This window comes from Budorcas taxicolor, chromosome 1 (assembly GCF_023091745.1).
Source record: "Budorcas taxicolor isolate Tak-1 chromosome 1, Takin1.1, whole genome shotgun sequence".
NCBI classification, from domain to species: domain Eukaryota; kingdom Metazoa; phylum Chordata; class Mammalia; order Artiodactyla; family Bovidae; genus Budorcas; species Budorcas taxicolor.
Window position 1 is genome coordinate 204,031,480 of NC_068910.1, and position 21,747 is coordinate 204,053,226.

Consider the following 21,747-nt stretch of genomic DNA (forward strand, 5'->3'; position numbering starts at 1 on the left):
GATAAGCAAAAAAAAAAAAAGGTGTAAGTATATCCCATGGAATATCTGGGGGCATAGTTATACTAAACTTTTTCTTGTTGTTTATTTGAAATTCAAATTGAACTGAACAGTCTGTGTTTTACCTGACAATCTGAGCAGAGAAGGAGGCAAATAAATACCCAGATCTTGTTTCTTCTGTCTTCTGATCACCTCTGGTACCATCTATGGGATGAATCCATTAAAGCCACAGCATGATGTTGAGGGAAAGGGTGGGTGGTGAGTCAGGAGGGGTGAGAGGGGAGGACTGTCTTGCTTTTTACCCTTGCATGTCTCCCCCTGGGCTCTTGGCCAGGCCCTGAGTGTTCCTCTCAGCCTCCCTAATTAAAAATATCAACTGTTAGACTGTAAGTGGTGGTAGCTTTACAAAGATGGTGAAGGTGTGATTTTTGAACCCTGATACTGGATTGGTTTCAGGAAAAAAAAAAAAAAAGAAAGAAAAGCAGTGTATCAGTATCATCCTTTTATTTTAACTGCCGTGTCATTGGTTGGCTTCATATTTTTTAAAAAGGGGAAACTGTCAGACCTTTTGGGAAAAGTGAAAGTGAAAGTCACTCAGTCTGACTCTTTGTGACCCTATGGACTATACAGTTCATGGAATTCTCCGGGCCAGAATAATAGAGTGGGTAGTCTTTCCCTTTTCCACGGGATCTTCCCAACCCAGGGATTGAACCCAGGTCTCCCACATAGCAGGCAGATTGATTGCCAGCCCAGTCACAATGGAAGCCCCTTTCAGGAAGGATGACATATTTGACATTCTTGGAGCAATTAGGCTCTCCTTGTAAAGGTTAACACATGTTCGTGAAGTCAATTTTAGCCCCAAAGCCCAACTTGGGTGTCATTCAGGAGGTGGCCAGAGATGCGGGGTACTTAACTGGGGATGTGGCCAGGGCGACGGTGAGGGTGGACGCAGGCTGTGAGCATCTCAACCCCATCTGAAGGGAAACCCTGGTGGATGCAGGCCAGCCGGAAACGGGGGTGGAGGCAAAGCAGGTCGGTTGCCCCCAGAAGTCCGGATTATTGGAGCAGGAAGGAGAGAAGGTGGCAGCTTCTGCCTCCTGGGATTTGGGGCCACCAGCATCCAAACATGGATGGGGCGGGGCAGTCTCCCTTCAATGAGCTGGTGCTGGAAGCCACACGGGTTTCTAGAAATGTTGCTTTCTATGTATGGAGTCCACTGTGTCTCTGGATAACTCACCCAGCCACCCTGGCCCAGAAAGGTGGGGGATGGGGGGCTGCCAGGACTCCAGGTGTCCCCCAAGGGAGGCCTGGACAAGCTGCCACCTGGCCTGGGGCCAGGGCTCTTGGTCTGGCATGTACTCTCTCCCAGCCAGTGATGCAGGGTAGAGATGCTAACTTTGCTGTCCCTGTCTTGGGGAGACGTCAAGGAGCAGATCTGCTCTTGGATTTCTGGGCCCCAGAGCTTTGAATTCAACTTTGGACTCGTGACTGTGAGATCAGCTGCTTAAAAACTATGAGAAATGACCATTTCTTTCCTTTGATGACATACGAACCAGGAATCGAAATCTTCATATCTCTGCTTCTTCACACAACCCGGGGAAAGGTTCTTTGGGGACCACAGTGAAGATAGTCCCCAAAAGAAGAGAATTTGAGCCCCTTAACATAAGCCAGGCTTTGAAAGTTCAAGAGGGAAGAAGATTAACCCATGCTGTAGGATCATTGAATTTAAAGGGCAATTATTTATAGACTGGGCTTCCTTTGTGGCTCAGATGGTAAAGAATCCGCCTGCAGGGCAGGAGATCTGGGTTTGATCCCTGGGTCAGAAGATCCCCTGGAGGAGGAAATGACAACCCACTCCAGTGTTCTTGCCTGGAAAATCCCACGGATAGAGGAGACTGGTGGGATATAGTCCACGGGGTCACAAAGAGTTGGACAAGACTGAGCATTATCACTTTCACTTTCATTTACAGACTTGGCTTTTTCCAGCATTAATGTCATAGAGTATTTACTATTATCCTTCACAGGACTTGCTACCTATGAGTGAGAAGCCTAATTACTTGCAGATTACTAGACTTCATTCAATAAGACATGAAAAAATTATGTTTGTCTTGAAAACTACCCCTTTCTCTCAAAAAGTGAACCGAGGAGTAGATGCTTCTTGTCAATCCTCAGGTGTTCTTTTGGGTTCTTACCACAGCTGTGCTGTCCCAGCTGCCACGTTCCTTTTGCCTGTTGGGATCTGAAATTGAGTCAACCAACAATCAGCTGAAATATGTATTGATTCCATAGAGCCAGACAGTTGGGGCGGGGGGAGGGGTGGGCAGGGGAAGGATGGGAAATGGACAGACAATGGACGAGATGGGCTCAGTCACAGTGTTTATGGGAACACTCCTTCCAGTAATTTGTGGTTATGTGAAATGAAAGCTTGCTGCTATTTTTGTGCTTGGCTTCTTCAATATTTCCAAAGCACCTTTTCCTCTCTCTACTCTCCCCCCATCCCAGACCCTGAAGATAACTGAAAATTAAACTGCAGTCTAGCATTCATTTAGAGAGCAGAGTCTCCTTGGATGTCAGAGAGATGCTTTCATGGCTTTGGTGCTGATGTGAGGGAAGTCATTCTCCCTCTGGACTCACCCAATCACAATCAGCTCAGACCCAAGCATCCTACATGCAGGACCTACTTCCCACAGCACAGTGATTGCTAATTGTGTTCATTGCAGTGAGATGAGGCTTCTTGCATCCAATCTTTCTTAGGCTTCAGGGTTTCAGGGTTTCAAGGCAAACATTAACATTTTGACAGCTTGAATTGATGTGTGCTCACCAAAATTCCATTTCCCACCAGTCCATAAAGACCTTGTTTTTATAGTGAGCTTTAAAAATGGGCTGGGTCGTCAGAAACAGCTCATGAAGATGCCTACTGTAGATGATAATACATTTCCTGGCCACGAAAAGCGCTCTAAATGTTCCTCCCAGGTAGTCACACTTCATAATTGTTTCCTAGGAATTCTGAAAGGAATAGAGAAATTTTTAGCATCCAATTTTCACTGGGTCTACCCTTGGAAGAGCTGACACCTCACTGCCTCCTCTGGAGAGCTTTGTCATGTCTGACTCTTTGCAACCCCATGTCCATAGGATTCTTTAGGCAAGAATACTGGAGTGGGTACACCATTCCCTTCTCCAGGGGATCTTCCCCACCCAGGGATCAAAGGTGGGTCTCCCGCATTGCAGGCAGATTCTTTATCATCTGAGCCACAAGGGAAGCCCTTTTCCATCTTAGTTGATTGCTTTGAAGGTTCTTTACATTTTAGCCATTCCTCTTACTGCAGGGCCTCTGGGCCTCCTCGCCTGTCTGGTCTGCCCAGAAAACCCCTCTGAGTCTCAGCTTTTTCATCAAGGGGTGGAGGGAAGGATGAACCCCCAAAGTTTCTGGTCCCTGTCCTGTGGTTTGGCCATTTGCTGTCGGGTCACTCGTGGTGAATCATTTCACTCCTGCGGTTCCAGTGTCTTCTTTGTGGGACAACGGTGTCTTCAGACTCTTCCTCTAATCTGGACACTCTCTGATCCTCTCTCTCTCCCTGAACACTGCAGAATGCTTGGTTTCTCTTGATTTTACTTTCTGTTCATATCAAGGGAATGCTGCCTGTAAGTTCAAAGGAGAAAAGGATGCTATTTCTTGGTGGAGGCAGTAGAGGGGAACGTAGGTACAATGGACAGAATCAGAATTGGATTCTCACAGGCTGTGAACCTGTGATAACAAATAATGTAACTATTTCCAAAAACTGGGTGAAAACGGAAAAATTCGGCCTTTTATCTGGACAAACTGCACTTCTAACTAGCTGACTGCCAAACATGAAGAAAGGGCTTATTTCCCTGGATGTTTCTGTGGTATGCATTCAGGCTGATGGTGAGGCTGCCTGACTGGGGACCGGCCTCCAGGCGAGGACAGGTGTAGACAACGAGTCCATGCGTGACAGGTAGGTGGCCTCCTAAGGTTGAAATGGGCACACCTGTGCACATAAAGAGGCGGCTGTCAGCACCCCCTTTACCCCCTAAAATTAAATTGTTACTGTGCTGTTGCAGCCAGGAAGTATTCTGATTTTCTTTTGAAACTTTGTAACCCTTTCCCTTCTGGTGCCCTGCACATTTGGGATGATGGAACCTGAGGTTGTCAGCTGGTATCCTCTCTGGTGCCATGGCAATTGAATATTGAGTTGCAGCTACTTCTGGAAAAATGTCTCATTCACATTTTCATTCTTGTTTTAAATATCTTTTTCTTTTGGCCACGTTACATGGCAGGTGGGATCTTACTTCCCCAACCAGGGATCGAACCTGAGGTGGACATCTTAACCACTAAACCAACAGGGAAGTCCCTCACTTGCATTTTCTATCCATCCAGGCCTTGACATCTTAAATGACAGCAAGGCATCATTTAATAACAATTCCAGTTCTTGCTGGGAAAGATTGAAGGTAAAAGGAGAAGGAAGTGGCAGAGGATGAGATGGTTAGATAGCATCACTGACTCAACAGACATAAATCTGAGCAAACTTTAGGAGATAATAAAGGACAGGGGAGCCTGGTGTGCTGTAGTCCATGGGATAGCAAAGTATCAGGCATGATTTAGTGTCTGAACAGCAACAAATTTTGAAATTATGAGCCAGATTAGTGTCAGGAAGGCTAGCATAGGATCTTTGAAGACATTTTGAGCAAGTCGCAGATAAAATGTTCAGTCTTTTCCTGTTCACACATCTCAGAGGTGAACAAAACAAAACAAATCTTTCCAATTAGGTATCTGGGCTGTAAGCCGCCTGCTGGGTCTCCCTAGCCATTTATAGCTGGCAAAATAGAAGTCCCTGCTGTGTCAGTCCTCAGTTCAGCTTGAAATGACTTTAGCGAAAGGTCAGATGCTGTGGCTCTGGGGACGACTTCCGTTCTCCAACAGACTGACATTAGACCTTTTTTTCCCCCGCTAACATTCTATCTAAATTGGTTTCCTTCCTCAGTTTCTTGTCATCGCCCTCTAGTTAATGTTCCCTTGAGCTGCTGCCACCAAAAATGGATATTTTATCCCTGCTTCCATGTGTGATCTGGACAGTAATGCTTCTACCGCCTCTGTTGATGATTAGAATGCTTCAAGTGATGATCCGTCAGCGCTGAGCCTTTGAAATACGTTTTGTTAAAACTTTTATTTCAAAATTGCATATTTTCTGATCATGTGGCCTGACATGGGAAATTATTTCCTTTTTGGAATTCTTTTTTAAATTAATTAATTAATTAATTTTTAGCTGTGCTGGATCTTCAGTCCTATGCAGGCTTTTCTCCAGCTGCAGAGAGAGGGGCTACTCTCTAGCTGTGGCACGAGGGCCTCTCAGTGTTGTGGAGCAAGGGCTGTAGATCTCACGGGCTTCAGTAGCTGGGGCGCATGCGCTCAGTAGTTGCAGCTCCCGGGCCCTAGGGCATAGGTTTGAGAGCTGTGGTGCACAGGCTGTTACTCTGGGGCATGGGGGATCTTCCCAGATCAGTGATGTCTCCTGCACTGGCAGGCAGATTCTTTCTCACTGAGCCACCAGGGAAGGCCTAGTTTGGAATTCTTGAAATAAAAATATTCTGCTTCTGGATGGGGAGAGGGGCTAGGTGGTCTGTGGGAAGTGCAAGGCTTTGCTTTCCTGTCGCGGTGCTGCATAAAGGTCCTGCTTAAACACTCACGGTGGCTCGTGGGACCAAGCACAGCCCACGTCTGGATTCATCCCAGATGCTCTTCACCTCAACCAGGAGGAGAGGAGCCTGGAGCTTTAACGGCTTTCCCTCCTACTTGGGAAGCCCTTCTTATTCTATTTCTTCTTGGGATTACTTGTCAGAACATCGCTACTAAATAATGCTTAAAAGTTAAACCCAGACTCTACCCAGAGCTAGTCCTTGAGAATCTGACAGACTCTGTGTGGTTGAGTTACTTCACCCAGAAACCACATCACTTTATCCTTCCTTGGGTGTTCAATTTTGTTCTCTTTTTACAAATATGTGAATCCATCTTCCTGGTAGGGAGGATAACAAAGCCCAAAGCTTAAAATGGCATGCCTCTAAAACCACTCTATCCAACAAATCAGCAAGTCCCTGGCCGTGAGCTCTCAAGATAGTGTCACTTTATAAAAGCAAATAGAAGGGATATAGTTTTGCCTAAAACCTACAGAAGGAAGAAAGGAAGAAAGAAAGGAAGGGAAACTGAGGCTGTGGGATCAGGAGACAGAGTGCATGGAGTTTAAACCCTCAGGCCAGCAGTTCCTGGAGCTAAATGCATGTCTTTGATGACACAGAAATAGACAGTTATGAACAGACACACACACCTCTGTGAAGAGCTGGTCCCTGTCATTATGACACTCAGGAAGCACAAGAAGCATGGCCAGATGGGGAAATCAAGGCTGATCGTACCTCAGGTTTGAGATGGTGAGCAGAAACGGGCACATGTCTGTCCGGCTGCAGCTAGACCCATTAGGATCCAGGCTCTGGTTTGGCTTCACAGACCCCCCTTTCAAAACTTTGCACCCAAATTCTGCATACACAGTGGACGCATCTGTCCAATACTCTTGTGCATCTAAGAAAGCTTGTAATCCCTGAAAATCCACCTGGGAAAACAGCTGTCCACCTGGATTAGAGGTGCAGGGCTGAAGAGCCCAAGTGGGATGCTCCTGGGGAGACAACACAGCCCCTTGCTCAGCTGCTGGTGGAGCTCCAGGAAGGATGCAGACACGCCTGCCACGCTGCTGGAGAAAGGCATCTCTAATCAGCCAGCGCCTGGTGCAGAGGGCAAAGGGGAGGGGAGGAGAACCACGGTCCTAAAGGCTGGAAACAGCTTCGGTCCTTTCTGGCATCTGCATGATGACTTTTCCACCGAGGTTGCTGTTTGCTCTCCACATTTTTCATAAAGCTTGCCTAATTCCATGAGAGCCCTAAGGCTTGTCTTGGCCTTTCTCCTATTCAATCTTCTTCCTCCTGCACAGAGTGGAATGCTTTCCATCTGCCTTAACGCCTTCCTTTCTCTTTTAAAGTCGAACTGTCTAGGATGATGGGGCAATGGAAGTTAGATACTCAATGGGCTCAAATGAGGTTTTTCATATTGCTGTTTTTCAGTCGCTAAGACATGTCCGAATCTTGGTGACCCCATGAGCTGCAGCACACCAGGCGTCCTTGTCCCACGTCATCTCCCAGAGTTTGCTCCAACTCATGTCCTTTGAGTTGGTGATGCCTTCTAACCATCTCACCCTCTGTTGCCCCCTTCTCCTTTCGCCCTCAATCTTTCCCAGCATCAGGGTCTTTTCCAGTAAGTTGGCTGTTCACATCATGTCACCAAAGTATTGGAGCTTCAGCATCAGCATCAGTCCTTCCAATGAGTATTCAGGGTTGATTTCCTTTAGGATTGACTGGCTTGATTTCCTTGCTGTCCAGGGGACTCTCAAGAGTCTTCTCCAGCAACGCAACTCCGAAGCATTAATTCTTTGGTGCTTAGCCTTCTTTATGGTCCAACTCACACATCCATACATGAATACTGGGAAAACCGTAGCTCTCACTATATGGACCTTTGTCAGCAAAGTGATGTCTCTGCTTTTAAATATTAGATGAACTAATATTTGAGGCTACTTGAACATGTACTGTGATTATGATTGTATTTGACTTTTCTTTCTATTTCAAACTGGGGAACTTTAGAGAATTCTCCATCGTGGTGAAATTTTCAGTTTAATCCTTTAAAACTAATATTTTGAAGTTTAAAAGCTGGGGGAAAAGAGCCTGAGGAAATTCCTCCCTTCTGAAATGGTAAAACGAGGTAACATAAAAGAAAGGAAAGCACTCAGATTTTTCCAAAACTCTGAAAAGAAGAAAAAAAAATGAGCCTGGAGAGAATGGAAGGAGTGAGCTAAACTCTGGTGGGAAAATACATGCCTAGAAGCTGCACCTCACTCAGGTTCATTTCTTAAATTTTAGGGAGTGGGGGGAAGAAGCTGATGCCCCAGGAGGAGAAAAATAATAAATGAATCCGGTACACCTGAGAGTGATGGTTGGCAAAGGTTACCACATATGCAGGCAATATTTCTGTAGAAATAAAACCTGAGGTTTTAAAAGTATTGAGTGCTATAAAGAAATGGCCATCCATATCAGAAATTGAACAGATGTGTATATCAAAAAAACAAGCATATAGTTAAGAGAAGCCAAACTATGCACAGGGATGTATATTTGAATTTTTATTATCAGCTTGAAACAAAATGTTTTCAAATGAGCTATACACATTATTATGTTATATGTAAGTAGATAAGGTTTATCTGTAAGAAGCTGAAACCCTTAAAATAGCAACAACTTAAACTATAATGTCTATTCTTCACTTGTATAAAGGGAGTCTGAAGATAGGTAGTTGACAACAATCAAGATGATTTCAAGGTGCATTAAGCATCTGTATTACTGCTTTGTCATCCTTAGCATAAGACTTATGCTCCAGAATGGCTGCCTGAGCACCAGCCATAGCATCTGCATTCCAGCTAGTAGAAAGCAGATAGCAGTAAGTAAAAAGGGCCAAGGGTTAGCCTTTCTTTCTTTCTCTTTTTTTGGCCTTGCTACTTAGGATTTTAGTTCCCTCAGCAAGGGTCAAACCTGGGCCTAGCAGTGAAAGTGCTGAGCCCTAACAACTGGATTGCTATGGAATTCCCAGGTTAGCTTTCTTTAAATGAGATTTCTTTCTCACATATTGTATTGACCAGAACCTAGGTCACCCAGTTTCAAGGAGCATGGAAAACTTGTTCTGAGTAGCCATGTGCTCAGCCCCAAGTCAGGGGTTTTATAACCGAGAAAATGGGGGTAAATAGAGGCAAGAAATGGACTTGGCCACAACACATTTCTGCTGATGGAGTTTCTTGAGCCCTTGCCTATGTGGCTGGCTTGCATGGAGAGCAGGTCTAAGGTGTCAGATGACTCTTGTTCTCCGTCTTCCCAGTCAGTTCAAAGTCTCAGAGTGTGAAGGAAGGCAAACGGTGGCTTTTCTGAGTGGTTCACTGTTAAGAAAGTTAGGTGTTAATCCCTGGGAAGGAATTTTCATTCTTTCCATATGCTCTTAAGAGGAAAGGAACATTTGCTGTGTTATCCACATCTCCCAGAGGTTTCTTACTTACCTACTTTCATTCAAGTTGTTCTCCAGTGCATACTAAAGAATCTTCTATGCAAATGAAATGGAAGTCTGCTATCTGATCCCTAGACACACAGGATCATCTCTTTCATTACCTAACACTCCTCTCCCCCTATAGCCCCACGTAAGCTAGGCATGCCTGCAGGAGATAGCAGCATGGACCACAGACACCAAGATTTAGCCAAAACGGGTTTATTATAGGTTATCCATGTATTACAGAATTTCTGGGAGGCAGGGAAACCAGTCCTGGCCATTCATAGCCGGGGATAACGCACACGGAAACACGCAGCCACACGGCATGTTCTTCCAGCAGATGATCTTCCAAGAACTGTTGCTGTTGCCTGGTCTGTGGGTCCAGGCACAGGACAGGGGGTGTCTGCTGGCTGCCCCGGGAAGCCCCATTAGGTGTTTCTGCTTCTGTGCCTGCCAACGGGGCTCTTGCTGTATTTGGTTACTTCCCCTGGTGCTCACTTCTGTTTTCTCAGATCTTGCCACACTGCACCTGTTTGACTGGCCTTACACCTGGACTTAGGGCTTTCCACCTGGTACAGTGGTAAGAATCTGCGTGTCAATGCAGAAGACATGGGTTCGATCCCTGGCTCGGGAAGATTCCCTGGAGTAGGAAATGGCAACCCACTCCAGTATACTTGCCTGGAAAATTCCATGGACAGAGAAGCCTGATGGGCTACAGTCTATGGGGTCGCAAAGAGTTGGACATGACTGAACACACAGGCATGCACGCCTGCACACCTGGACTAAACAACAACAACACCAACACCTGGGCAGCAGAATTCTACTCCCAGGACACCTGAGGTGGAGGGGGGAGGTGGCAGGAGGGGTGCTGGGTGAGCCAGTCTGCAGGCCCCCATCTATTACCACCAGGGAATAACCCTGCCTTTGTCTTTGCAAATTATGAAGCAACCAGGTACACGCTGATAAATATCTTGCGAGAGAAACAGCCCCCATTTATCATTATCCCCATTTCAAACACAGGGGAGGATGCGAATCCCAGAAAGGCAAATCTGACCACACAGAGTCAGCTGGGATTTGAATCTGAGGCTTCTTTAGTGAAGCTGTTTCTCACTGTAACTCATCAGCCTTTCTTTATTTTTATGCTAGGAAATGTAGGCGTTCTGGCCAGTGTCACGGGCTGAATTATGTGTCCTCCTCAAATGCCTCTGTTGAAGCCGTAAGCCCTGGTGCTTCAGTATGTGACTATATTTAGAAATATGGCCTTTAAAGAGGTAATTAAGGTAAAATGAGGTCATTAGGGTGGGCCTTCATCCAAGATGTCTGCTGTCCTTATAAGAAGAAATCAGGACACAGATACACAGAGGGATGAGCGTGTGAAGACCTGGGAAGAAGACGGCCATCTGTGTGCCAGGCAGAGAGCTCGGAGGACCCAAGCCTGTGGACACCTTGACCTTGGACTTCCAGCCTCCAGGAGTGGGAACAAATAAATGTCTGCCATTTAAGCCGCACTGACTGTGGTAGTTTGTTATGGCAGCCCTAAGCAGACTAATGCAAATAGGAACTGAGTTTGCCTTTCCAATAGAAAAACTGATTTCAACAATATTTATATTTTTTTGGTTTTGTTTTTCTCTTCCTAGACTTAGTGAGTTTGGGGAAATTTTTGATCACACCAGTGCTTATTCTTTTCCATTGAGTCCCACAGATGTGCACTTATTTGATTACCGAAATGCCACAGCTTAGGAGTAATCTTATCTGAGCAAGGTGCATCCAGGTAGGGGTCAGAGAAATAAGATAATGAGGTCGAGAGAAAGGAGGGAGTGGGGGGAGCTTTGTATCCACCAAAGCCTGAGGTGAGCGTTGGAGACTGTGGGATCCAAAATGCCTCTATTTTAGGGCAAAAGAGAATTTCTCTTGCAAAAAGCTGTAAGGACCAGAAGGGTGCTGACTTGGTAACGGGAAAGTTAGGAGAAATGAGAACCGTGTTTTCATTTGATGCGAGAGGGAATATGGTGAATGCAGAAAGCACCCCCCTTGCCTGCTGCCACTAATGCCTGACCCTGCTCATTAATCTCTGCCGCTTAGCAGAGACCTGGAAAATTGCAATTCTCCGCGCCAGCAGCCCCTGTTCAATAAATCCCGAGCCAGCAGGCAGAAGCAAGAAATGGCCCGAAGCTTGGAGCTGGCTTGCTGCATTCCGTGCTGCTGCCCAGCAAGGGAGACTCCAACTCAGGAAAAACTGGCTGAGGGAGCTGGGGCCTCTTCGTGTTCATTTCCAGCTTTTAAAAGAACGTGTTGTCTTTGTTTTCATTAGCGTTTCAGAGGATGCTCTGTGCCAGCATTGTGATGAACTAGGTATACTAATTTATTTTTATTACTATTTTTTTTTCCTTGGGAGGAGCTGACCTTTTCTCTAACACTAGCTGCCTTGTTCTCTGGGTGTATTTTGATCCAATTTGAGGCTTAAGGGATAAAAATCCCAATTCTTGTTTTTCTTATTTGTGGCTCTGTTTTCCCTGCCTGGAGGGCTGGGTTTTGGTCCTGATGAAGGAAGGCACCTTAGCTGTCCTGGGTCACTCTGTAGCCCTGGTGCTGGAGAGGGTCAGTGGCCAGTTCAGAGGCCTCCGGAGCCCAAGTACAGTCTCTGTGTACCAAGGGCAGCCCAACTGACAGATGTTAATTCTTTCCCAGTTAACATTACACTTTGAAAGAAGGCAGGACATTCTAAGAAACTTGGCATTAAAATATCCCATTTGCAAGGCATACTTAAGTTAAATGACTGTTATTTCTTGATGGCATACTAAAATTTAGGTTCTTTTATAGTACGCTCTGTGCTTTGCCTCCTAATCAAGGCAAACTCCCACTCAGGACAATTATATCCCAATTTACTGCTTATGTGCAAATTTCTGATCTAGGGGATTAGGCCTTAGGAGGTAATTTGTTTCTATAAAATAAATCCAAAAATATGGAGGGTTATAAATGTGTAAACGAAAGGCTTTACATCTGTGTGTGTGTGTATGTGTGTGTGTATACACAGCCCCTGTGCTCATGAATTACTGCCAGTATCTCTAGGCAATGACTTTGCATCATCATAAACTCAGAAACAAATATAAGAGCTCTTCTGATCAAGCATGGGGGTTCATATATTTTGGAATGAGGCTGAATTTCAAACTTTTAAAATCACACCCAGAGCTGTTGCAGGATCCCTGAATAGCTCTGTTTTGCCCTGGAAGACTGCATGTCTTTTAATTTTGAAAGAACTCATGCTAAATGAGAGAAGTCTGCCACTTGGATGGGGACTGGGAAGATGAAGAATACTTTTTCAGGCAGTGGAGAATAGTTTTTCAAGAAGTGTGGTATTAGTCACCCCTTTAGTCTGGGCAAGTGAGTGTGAGGCTAGCTTTGGGGACGACCTCTCCTGTCCCCTTCCCAAAGGCCTTTGTTGTTGAGTTGTTTCAATTGTGTCTGACTCTTTTTCACCCCATGCTCTGTAGTGCACCAGGCTGCTCTGTACACGGGATTTCCCAGGCAAGATCACTGGAGTGGGCTGCTCTTACTCTAGGGGATCTTCCTGACCCAGGGATCGAACCTGAGTCTCTCATGTCTCCTGCACTGGCAGGCAGGTTCTTTACCACTGAGCCACCTGGGAGGCCCACTAGGCACATTAAAGCATTTACATTCCCTCTCCCACTCAGCACCCTGTTTTATTTGAGGAATTTCTGAAACTCTATTGCTTCTCTATACACTTACCTTTTTATTTTCTGTTTCTCCAGAAGAGCAGGGTTTTGTCCTCTGTTCTCTCCCAGCCCCTAGAACAGTGACAGGCCTGCAGGAGGCCTTCTGGGTCATTTATCAAATGACTGAATTTGGTATATGAATTCTCCCGGACTGCCTGGTAAACAGACAGATTTTCTGAACTGGTAGACCCAGCCATGTGTTTAGACTTGGACTATTTGAGACTTCTTTTTTTCTCCCTGGGCAATAGTAACTGGTCCATACAGCAGGCTGTCATCTTGATCTCAGTCTAGGGAACTCAAGGTAACAAGACACGGGGGAATAAAAAGATTTGGAGCAAGACCTGGATTCTGAATCAGCCCATGGCCAGCACTCACCGGGTGCTCTCCAGTGAGGCAGGTTATGGTCTCTGAGCCTTTGTAAAGTGAGGACCATGGACGTTTCCTGCAGCTCTCATAACTGGCCAAAGGAGCCAGGCAATGCATACAACATGAAGCTACTTTAAAACCTAGCACTGGATGGGAGAGGCGTCTGGGGGAGAAAGGACACGTGTATGTATAGCTGGGTCCCTTTGCTGAAACTGTCTCAACATTTGTTTGTTAACTGGTTATACCCCAATGCAAAATAAATAGTTTCATTAAAAAATTAAGTAGTTATTGACAGGTACGTGCTAAGTCGCTTCAGTCATGTCCAACTCTGTTTGATCCATGCACTGTAGACCACCAGGCTTCTCTGTCCATGGGATTTTCCAGACAAGAATACTGGAGTGGGTTGCCATGCCCTCCTCTGGGGGATCTTCCCAACCCAGAGGTCAAACCCACATCTCTTATGTCTCTTGCATTGGCAGGTGGATTCTTTAGCCCTAGCATCACCTAGGAAACCCATTGATAGGTAACAGAAGAAATAATAAAGCCTAGAGAGCCCCAAAGTTAGATCAGGTGCTGTTATGTGTTGAATTGTGTCTGACCCCAAATTCAGATGCTGAAGCCCTGCACCCCTAGCCTCCCACCACACCGTCCCTCAGAATGTGGCTGTATTTGGATACAGGCCCTTTATAGAGGTGATGCAGCTAAAATGGCTCAGCAGGTAAAGAATCCACTTGCAATACAGGAGACATGGGAACCTCGGGTTCCATCCCTGGGTTGGGAAGATCCCCTGGAAGAGGAAATGCCAACCCAGTCCAGTATTCTTGCCTGGAGAATCCCATGGACAGAGGAGCCTGGCCGGCTACAGTCCGTGGAGTTGCAAAGTCAGACATGACTGAGCGACTAACACACTACTACAGATTGATACGGCTGCTCACCAAGAAACTTCAATGGGCTGTAGGGCTGATCTGTGTTTTATCCGGATGAATTCACACAAAGGGAATTTTTGTCTCTCAAACAGTTTTCCAATTTGCTGGATTTTCATGGCCATGTCAGAGGCTTGTAGTATCTATTTGGGATTGTCTTCACCTGGTAACAGTTCCTTCCTTTTATATTTATGATTCTCGATTTTCCATTTGCTGTCAAATGATCTATAAAAGAAAATCTGCTTATGTCTATGAGGGAGAATCCATGTAATGCTTGGTGAAGACTGGTTCTTATTACAATGGCATCTTCAAGAAGGGCTCCCTTAACAATTCTCTGATGGTGTAATAAAATGCAAAACAGCAGGGCCATTCCCTGTCTCAGTTTCTGCAAGGAGAAGGCTGTATTTCAGGAAAAGAGTGTAACAAACACCTTGTTATTTGTTTCAGTCGCTAAGTCATGTCCTACTCTGCGACCCCATGGTCTGTATGTTGCCAGGCTTTTCTGTCCATGGCATTTTTCAGGCAAAAATACTGGAGTGGGTTGCCATTTCCTCCTCTAGGAGATCTTCCTGACCCAAGGATCAAACCCATGTCTCCTGCAATGGCAGGCGGATTCTTTACTACTGAGCCACCAGGGAAGGTCTAGAGCCATGCAAAGTGTAAGTCTGAATAGAATGAGGTTCATTCCTAGTGGGGAGGTCACGGAAGTCTGAGCCGCAGGGAGCATTGGTTCTTCATCAGGCCGGGCCATCAACAGTGCCTGGCGTTGCGCCTTGGTTGGTTGATGATGTTTCTGCCTGGGGAAAAGAGTATAATTGTTTGGGATGGTTTTACAGCTGTGCTTTTCGTTCTGAGAAAGAAGATGGATGGGAACACAGACAGATGGATGACGCAGATAGTTAGATACTGTGGTTGAGACTGCCGCTGCCTTGCCTGATAGACTGTGAGCCTCACCTCCTCAGACTTGCTCGTGTCTCTGAGACCCGGTGCTCCAGGTAATGGACCCGACAGCATTTGGGTGAAGTCTGAAGGGCTCGTGGGGAGTCCTGCTCACACCTCTGGAGCTCCACGGTCAGGAAGGTGGTTTTTCTCTCATGCTCCAGGGGAGTTGGCAATCAATATCTTTTTCTATCAAACCAGTGGATTTGAATGAATCATCTGTCGACCATTCTCCTATTCAGCCTCAGAAATCCTTCCTGGAGGACACACAAAAATGCTAAAGTTCTAGGACCCCGGAGAGAAACAAATGATAAGAACTGTACGGTCCTGGGCAGTTTACTCGGTGCTCTGGTGAAATACTGCCTGCCCAGGCTCAAAAGCTACTGTCAGGAGCCGGGTGGGATGTGTGCTACCCACTCCAGGTAGCAGGACTCTACATAAAAATGCCAGGTGCAGCCCACCCGGTGCAGATGTGAGCAGCAGATGCTCTTCAGGGAGTGGCAGTGGGCGGAGGACACTGGAGGAAGGGTGGCTGCAGGGAGGTCTGGAAATGAGGGTGGCATCGGTCCCCTGCGTGGCTTGCCAGAATCTACTGGCCCTTCTGGTGGAGAAGTGTGCAGAGCCTGATGCCCTCAGGGCCTCCCAGCTGTGGGGCCTAGTGGCACCTTTCTCTTGTACTATTCTGGCTGTGTATTCGCAGGACCCAGAAGTCATCTTTAGGTGGAGGACTCTCCGTGCCTTGCCCTGCTGAGTGAGGACCATCCCAACACAAGCCCAGCAAACGCCACCTGCCACCCCAAAGACTGGGTGGGGTCTGATGCCCTGGGGCTCCGGCCTGGCTGTGTTTGGTGGTCGTGTGGCTGGCCCTGCTAGAAGGCAGTCCCTCCCTCTTTGCGTTGGGGCCCAAACATCCGTGAGTCTCACCACTGAGCAGATGGCCAGGCCAAGAACGCATGACTGCCCACATCCTCTGCTGACTTAGCAAGTTCTGCCCCACACCAGTGGGTCTCGCTTTAATTTACACCACAGCCTTGAATCTACTCATGCCATTTGTGACTAGGCGGAGCAGGCTTGGAGTTTTTATTTATTTTTATTTTTTTTGGCCATGCCACACGGGTTGCAGGATATTGGTCCCCGGACCAGGGATGGAACCCGGGCCACGGCAGTGAAGGCTGGGAATCCTAAGCGCTAGGCCACGCTGAACTCCCAGGGCAGGCTCTTTACAAAGCAGTTCTACCTCTCCAGTTTTGAGATGAGCAAACTGAGACCCAGAGAAGCTAGTCTGAGGGTCCCAGAGCAGGCAGAGACACCCCAATCCACCCTTGTCTGGACCTAGACCCCTGCTTCTGCTGGCAGCCTTATCAGAGGTGGGAGGGTCTGAAGGCTGGGAGAGGGTCAGCCCAACCCCACAGCAAGCTGGAGGTGCTGTCTGCCTGCCTGAGACCTCCTTTCGTTATTCCTCTGGACTGCTGCTAGGAACAGGCACTGTTCTGGCACATTTTCCATTCAGGAGAGAAACCTTGCCTCTTTTTCACCGTGCTGCTGGGTGGGTCAGTGCCCCACAGAGGTTTTGTTGTGCCCCGCTGCCCAGACCCTTCCTTAAGAGCACTGGAGTGGAAGAGGCGGCTGAGGACTCCCTGCCGCATGGAAATGAAAGGCCTGCACTGGACAGCTGCCTGGTTTATCAATGGACTCACTTGCAATCAACCATTGGTCACTTGTGGAATGCTTGCTATGTGCTGGGTCCTGTGTGAACCGCTGGAGCCAGACGGATGAAGTCCCCACCCTTATGGAGCTCAGATGGGCTGATGGACCCCCAAACGGGAAGTAGAGCAGGGAGTAAAATAAGACAGAAGTAGCCCCATGAAGAGTAGCAATGCGGGGGGAGTGGATAGGGTGTGCCCTGGAGGGAACCCACCCTCCCCAGGGCCCTTCCTGTCCCCCGCAGGCAAGGCCAAGGTCCTACCTCTGGGTTTCAGCTGATGCTGCTGGTCAGCATCTCTCTTCTGCCCTGGAGTGATGGCAAAGGGAGGTTTCATATAGCCCTCCTGCACCCCTCCACTGTCACCATCACCCAGGTCATGGGAGGGAGCCTTGGCATCAGTGAGGGGATGTCCACAGGGCCGGGGGCACTGGGCGCTGGCTGTGGTCCCTCAGTTGCCCTTCTCCATCATTCCCTCACTCCTGCTGAGCGTGGGGTGCTTAGAGCTCCTTTTTTTTCTAACTCCCAGGATGACATGGACCCATTGCCAGGCCCTCACATCATTTGCATTGAACCCTGTGTCAATGTCAACAGTTCTAATTGTTTCTTTTTCACCACAATCTGAGTCCTCCTCCTGCTTTGAACATTCCTGGGCAGCTCAGCGGAAGCACTAACCATGGCAGACCTCCAAGAAATGCTGGACTCTACAAAGTAAAGACTCCTGACACATCAGTGGTTTTCTTTTTTAAACACTGAAATATTTTTCAGAGGGAGGAATCTATAAATCACTTTGGCTGAAGATATTAGTTGAAGATATAATTGCAAAATCCATTTTTATGACCCATCCTTACTGTCTCATTACATATTCCCTAAATATACATAATTTTCCACATCTTCATTCATCATGTGTCAAAAAATAATATTGCTGTTTTCTTCCATTATTGTAAGAGGTAAAAGACGAACCAGGCTGCTCAAAAGCTTCAGGCTGCTGCAGCATTTTAACTCTGAAAGAGAAAATCTCCCATCTTCTTTTGAGTCAGATCTCATTCTCCCCCTCTGCAATCAGGGTACAGTAGATACAAGGGATCCTCTGGGAGGAGAAGCACCTGGGACTCCAGACCATCCGGTGACGATTCTCAGTGCACAAAATACTGCTTCTGCTCTCTCCTGAGGACAGATGAGCTGGAGCCATCATGCGCTGGTTTGATAGATGCTTGCACTCCAGTCACACACTCTTGTGATAATCATTTTTGTTTTTGTTTAGTTTCTAAGTCATGTCCAACTCTTTTGCAATCCCGAGGACTGTAGCCCACTAGGCTCCTCTGTCCATGGGATTTCCCAGGCAAGAATGCTGGAGTAGATAGCCATTCCCTTCTCCAGGGGATCTCCCCAACCCAGGGATGGAATCCACATTGCCTACGTTGGGAGGCAGCCTCTTCCCACTGAGCCACCTGGGAAGCCTGTGATAACCTAGGTGAAATGTTTTTAAAGGGTGAATTTGAGCCTCAGGGAACTCCTGTCCTTCCTGATGTTTCTGCTCCTTAGAGAATCTCTGAAGAAAGGGACTTGGAGTGGGGATTAAAATGCGGATGGCTACCCAATGCAGTAAGAGACAATCCTACGATTCTCTGTATCATCTGGGGTCCCATGGGTTAAAGAATATCACTCCCAAATAATCCATGGACAGCAGGCTGCTCAAAATCTCGGTGGTCAATCTGAGACAGAGGGAAACAATTTTACTGATTTAGGTCATGGACCAATCAGTCCAGTAAGGCTTACAAAGCCAGCATCTTCTCCTCCCAGATGGAGATGGGATTGGAGGGCTCCGGGCACAACCTGCTTGGTCTCCGAGAAAACTGAGGGGAGCCTGCTTAAGGATCTGCAAAGGAAAAGTTATGCAACCAGACACATCTCTCTCTCTCTTTCATCTATCTACCTATTTTTTTCTATCTATTGCTATCTATCTATCTAATCTATGGGCTTCCTAGGTGGCTCCGTGGTAAAGAATATTCCTGCCAATGCAGGAGACAAAGGTTTGATCCCTGGTTTGGGAAGATCCCCAGGAGGAGGAAATGGCACCCCACTCCAGTATTCTTGCCTGGAGAATTCCATGGATAGAGGAGGCTGGTGGGCTACAGTCCATGGGGTCACAAAGAGTTGGACATGACTGAGCGACTGAACACAGACGTCTATTTAATCTATCATATCTATCTATCTATCTATCCATCAATCTAAACTATCATCTAACATCATCTATCTGTCTATCTATGAGAGAGAGAAAACAGAACAGAGTGAGCAAGAGAGAAGGAACCTGTGTCACTTGTACATAACACCAGCGTCCTTGACCCTCTGTGCTGGGGATGCTGACTGAATACTGTCATCCAAGGGCACAAAGTAAGACAGATGGAGAAGGGCTGGACCACACTCAGGTTAAGTGATGAACTCAGGATGCTGGTGATAAGGTCAAGGAGTAAAGCCCTGGCAGTGCTCCCTCAGTGGGCTTCCTGTCCTGCCTCCAGTGCTCCCCGTTCTCCATCCCCAAGTTGGATGTGCTCCACACACTGTCCTGACCTCTGCTCCAGGTGCGAACCCAGGATGGCAGGGATGTTCTCAGCCCACGTGCTGAGTGGGGGGTTCTGCCTCCAGTTCCCTCAGGAGTTAACCCCAGGGCCTTATTTGTTACTTCATCTTAAGCCGAGTAGCTGGATCTCAACCCTGGCTGCATCTGGAAATCACCCAAGAGTGTTTTTTAGAAAGTAGGGCTGTCTGACCCTCTGCCCAGGGATGCTGATTACTCTAACTTGGTCTTGTTTGAAGGAATGCTTCCGCTGTGGCTGTGAAGAGGCAGCCTGAGTCTGGGGTGGGTCCTCATGACTCCATTAAAAAATAGTGTCTTTGATGATTCTGATGATCAGCTGTCACTAAACCGGAGTATTAATGATTCTTCCCTTCTGTGACTAGAGGGTTTGTTTATTTATTTTTCTTATATTTGGCTAGAAATATACACAGCACAAAGGGAGCCTCAACACAGGTGATCACTTCACCATGGCACCGATCCTATTTTCAAGGATCTTAACAGCAAACAAATGTGAAGCCTACGTCGTTGAAACAGTTTGTTAAGATGTGCAAGTCCAGCTTGATTGTGAAGGTCGGATGGTATCATCCATCTGTGACAATGGTAGAAACAGAAGCCCTCATTCAATCAGAAAATCTCTCGTGTGTGTACGTAGAAGCTCAGTGCCTCTGTTAATTGGAACTGTTCTGAGCAAAAGCTACCACTGGGTCCATTAGCTGTAGCACTATTTAAATTGTATCTCGGGAGGTTCAAGAAGGAGGGGAACATATGTACACCTATGGAGAATTCATGTTGATATATGACAGAAATCAAACCAATATTGTAAAGCAATCAGCAATCAATTAAAAATAAATATTACCAAAGGTAAAAAAATTAATACAAATCAGTAAAAATATTAAAAAAATTGTATCTACAGGAGAAAGCAGAGGAAAATAATAGCACTGTTGGTGTTTTAAGCTTTTTTAAATTGAAGTACGGTTAATTTACAATACTATGCTTGTTTCAGTGTACAGCAAAGTGCAAACACATACACATGTATGTATATTCTTTTCAGATTCTTTTCCATTATAGGTTATTGCAAGATGTTGAGTGGAGTTCCCTGTGCTATATAGTAGGTCCTTGTCACTTACTTTATATATGGTGGTTCCGCACTAAGTTGTGTTTGACTCTTGAGACCCCATGGACTGTAGCCCGCCAGGCTTCTCTGTTCATGGGATTTTCCAGGCAAGAATACTGGAGTGGGTTGCCATTTCCTTCTCCAGGGAGTCTTCCAGGCCCAGGGATTGAACTTGGATCTCCTGTATTGCTGGTGAAGTCTTTACCAACTGAGCTACCAGGGAGACCCTATTTTATATATAGTATTCTGTATATGTTAATCCCAATGTTAAATGGGGCCCCAAGGAACAGAGACTGGTACAGAAAGTATCCATGATGCTGAGACTGTGTTTCTGACTTTCCTCATCCCTCCCTGGCAGGGGTAGCGACTAGGCAGTCAGAAGACGGCTGCTTCTGAGCTCCGAGGAAGCCCAGGACATGCTCCACTGGCTTGTACTTTGCAAATTAGGTCTTGTGCTGGGGGAGGTGCCACGTGGCGCCTGGAGACTGGCTTGATCCAGAGCCACTGTCTTCCTGCTCACTGCTCAGTGATCACCTTCTGTTTGTGTTTTTCTTGCTCCAGATGGGCAGAAGAAGGTTCAAGAGGAATTCGACATCGACATGGACGCGCCAGAGACAGAACGCGCGGCAGTGGCCATCCAGTCTCAGTTCAGAAAATTCCAGAAGAAAAAGGCTGGGTCCCAGTCCTAGCGGGAGAGTCCCTTCCTAGTCTGCCAGGAGACTTCAGCCATCATCCACCAAGAAATTAAAAAGGAACAGCATCCTCAAGAGAAGTCCTCATCACATGATACCCATGTGCACCGCAGTCCCTCAGTGCATGCACAGAGACCCGTGATATTTATACCCTTGTAGGAAGGTGTAGACAATGCAGTTGTGAGCAGCTTAATCTCTGTTTATCTCTAGGACCATTCCTCCTGCAACTAATTATTTTCCTTGATGTTGTAATAAAATGGAGTTAAGATGCGTGATTAAAGTGTCTGCCTCTGTCTCCCCTTTTACATTAACTTGGAAAGTTACTGCTGTTAGAAGTGACTGCAGGCTAGATGCCTATTTTCCTCTCCCTCCAAGAGTTAGAGCTGAAACACGGTGGCTTCTGTGAGCAGTTTTCCTGCTGAGAATGGGAGATCTGTGCTCAGCTGTGCCTGTCTAGTTTGGAGAGTTCTTACCGCTGACTGGTAATGGGCAATGTATTTTCTTCTTACCATGGGGTTAGAGCCCTGGATCCTGGAGAGTCAAAGAATCAGAGGGCTCCTGGGGAATTG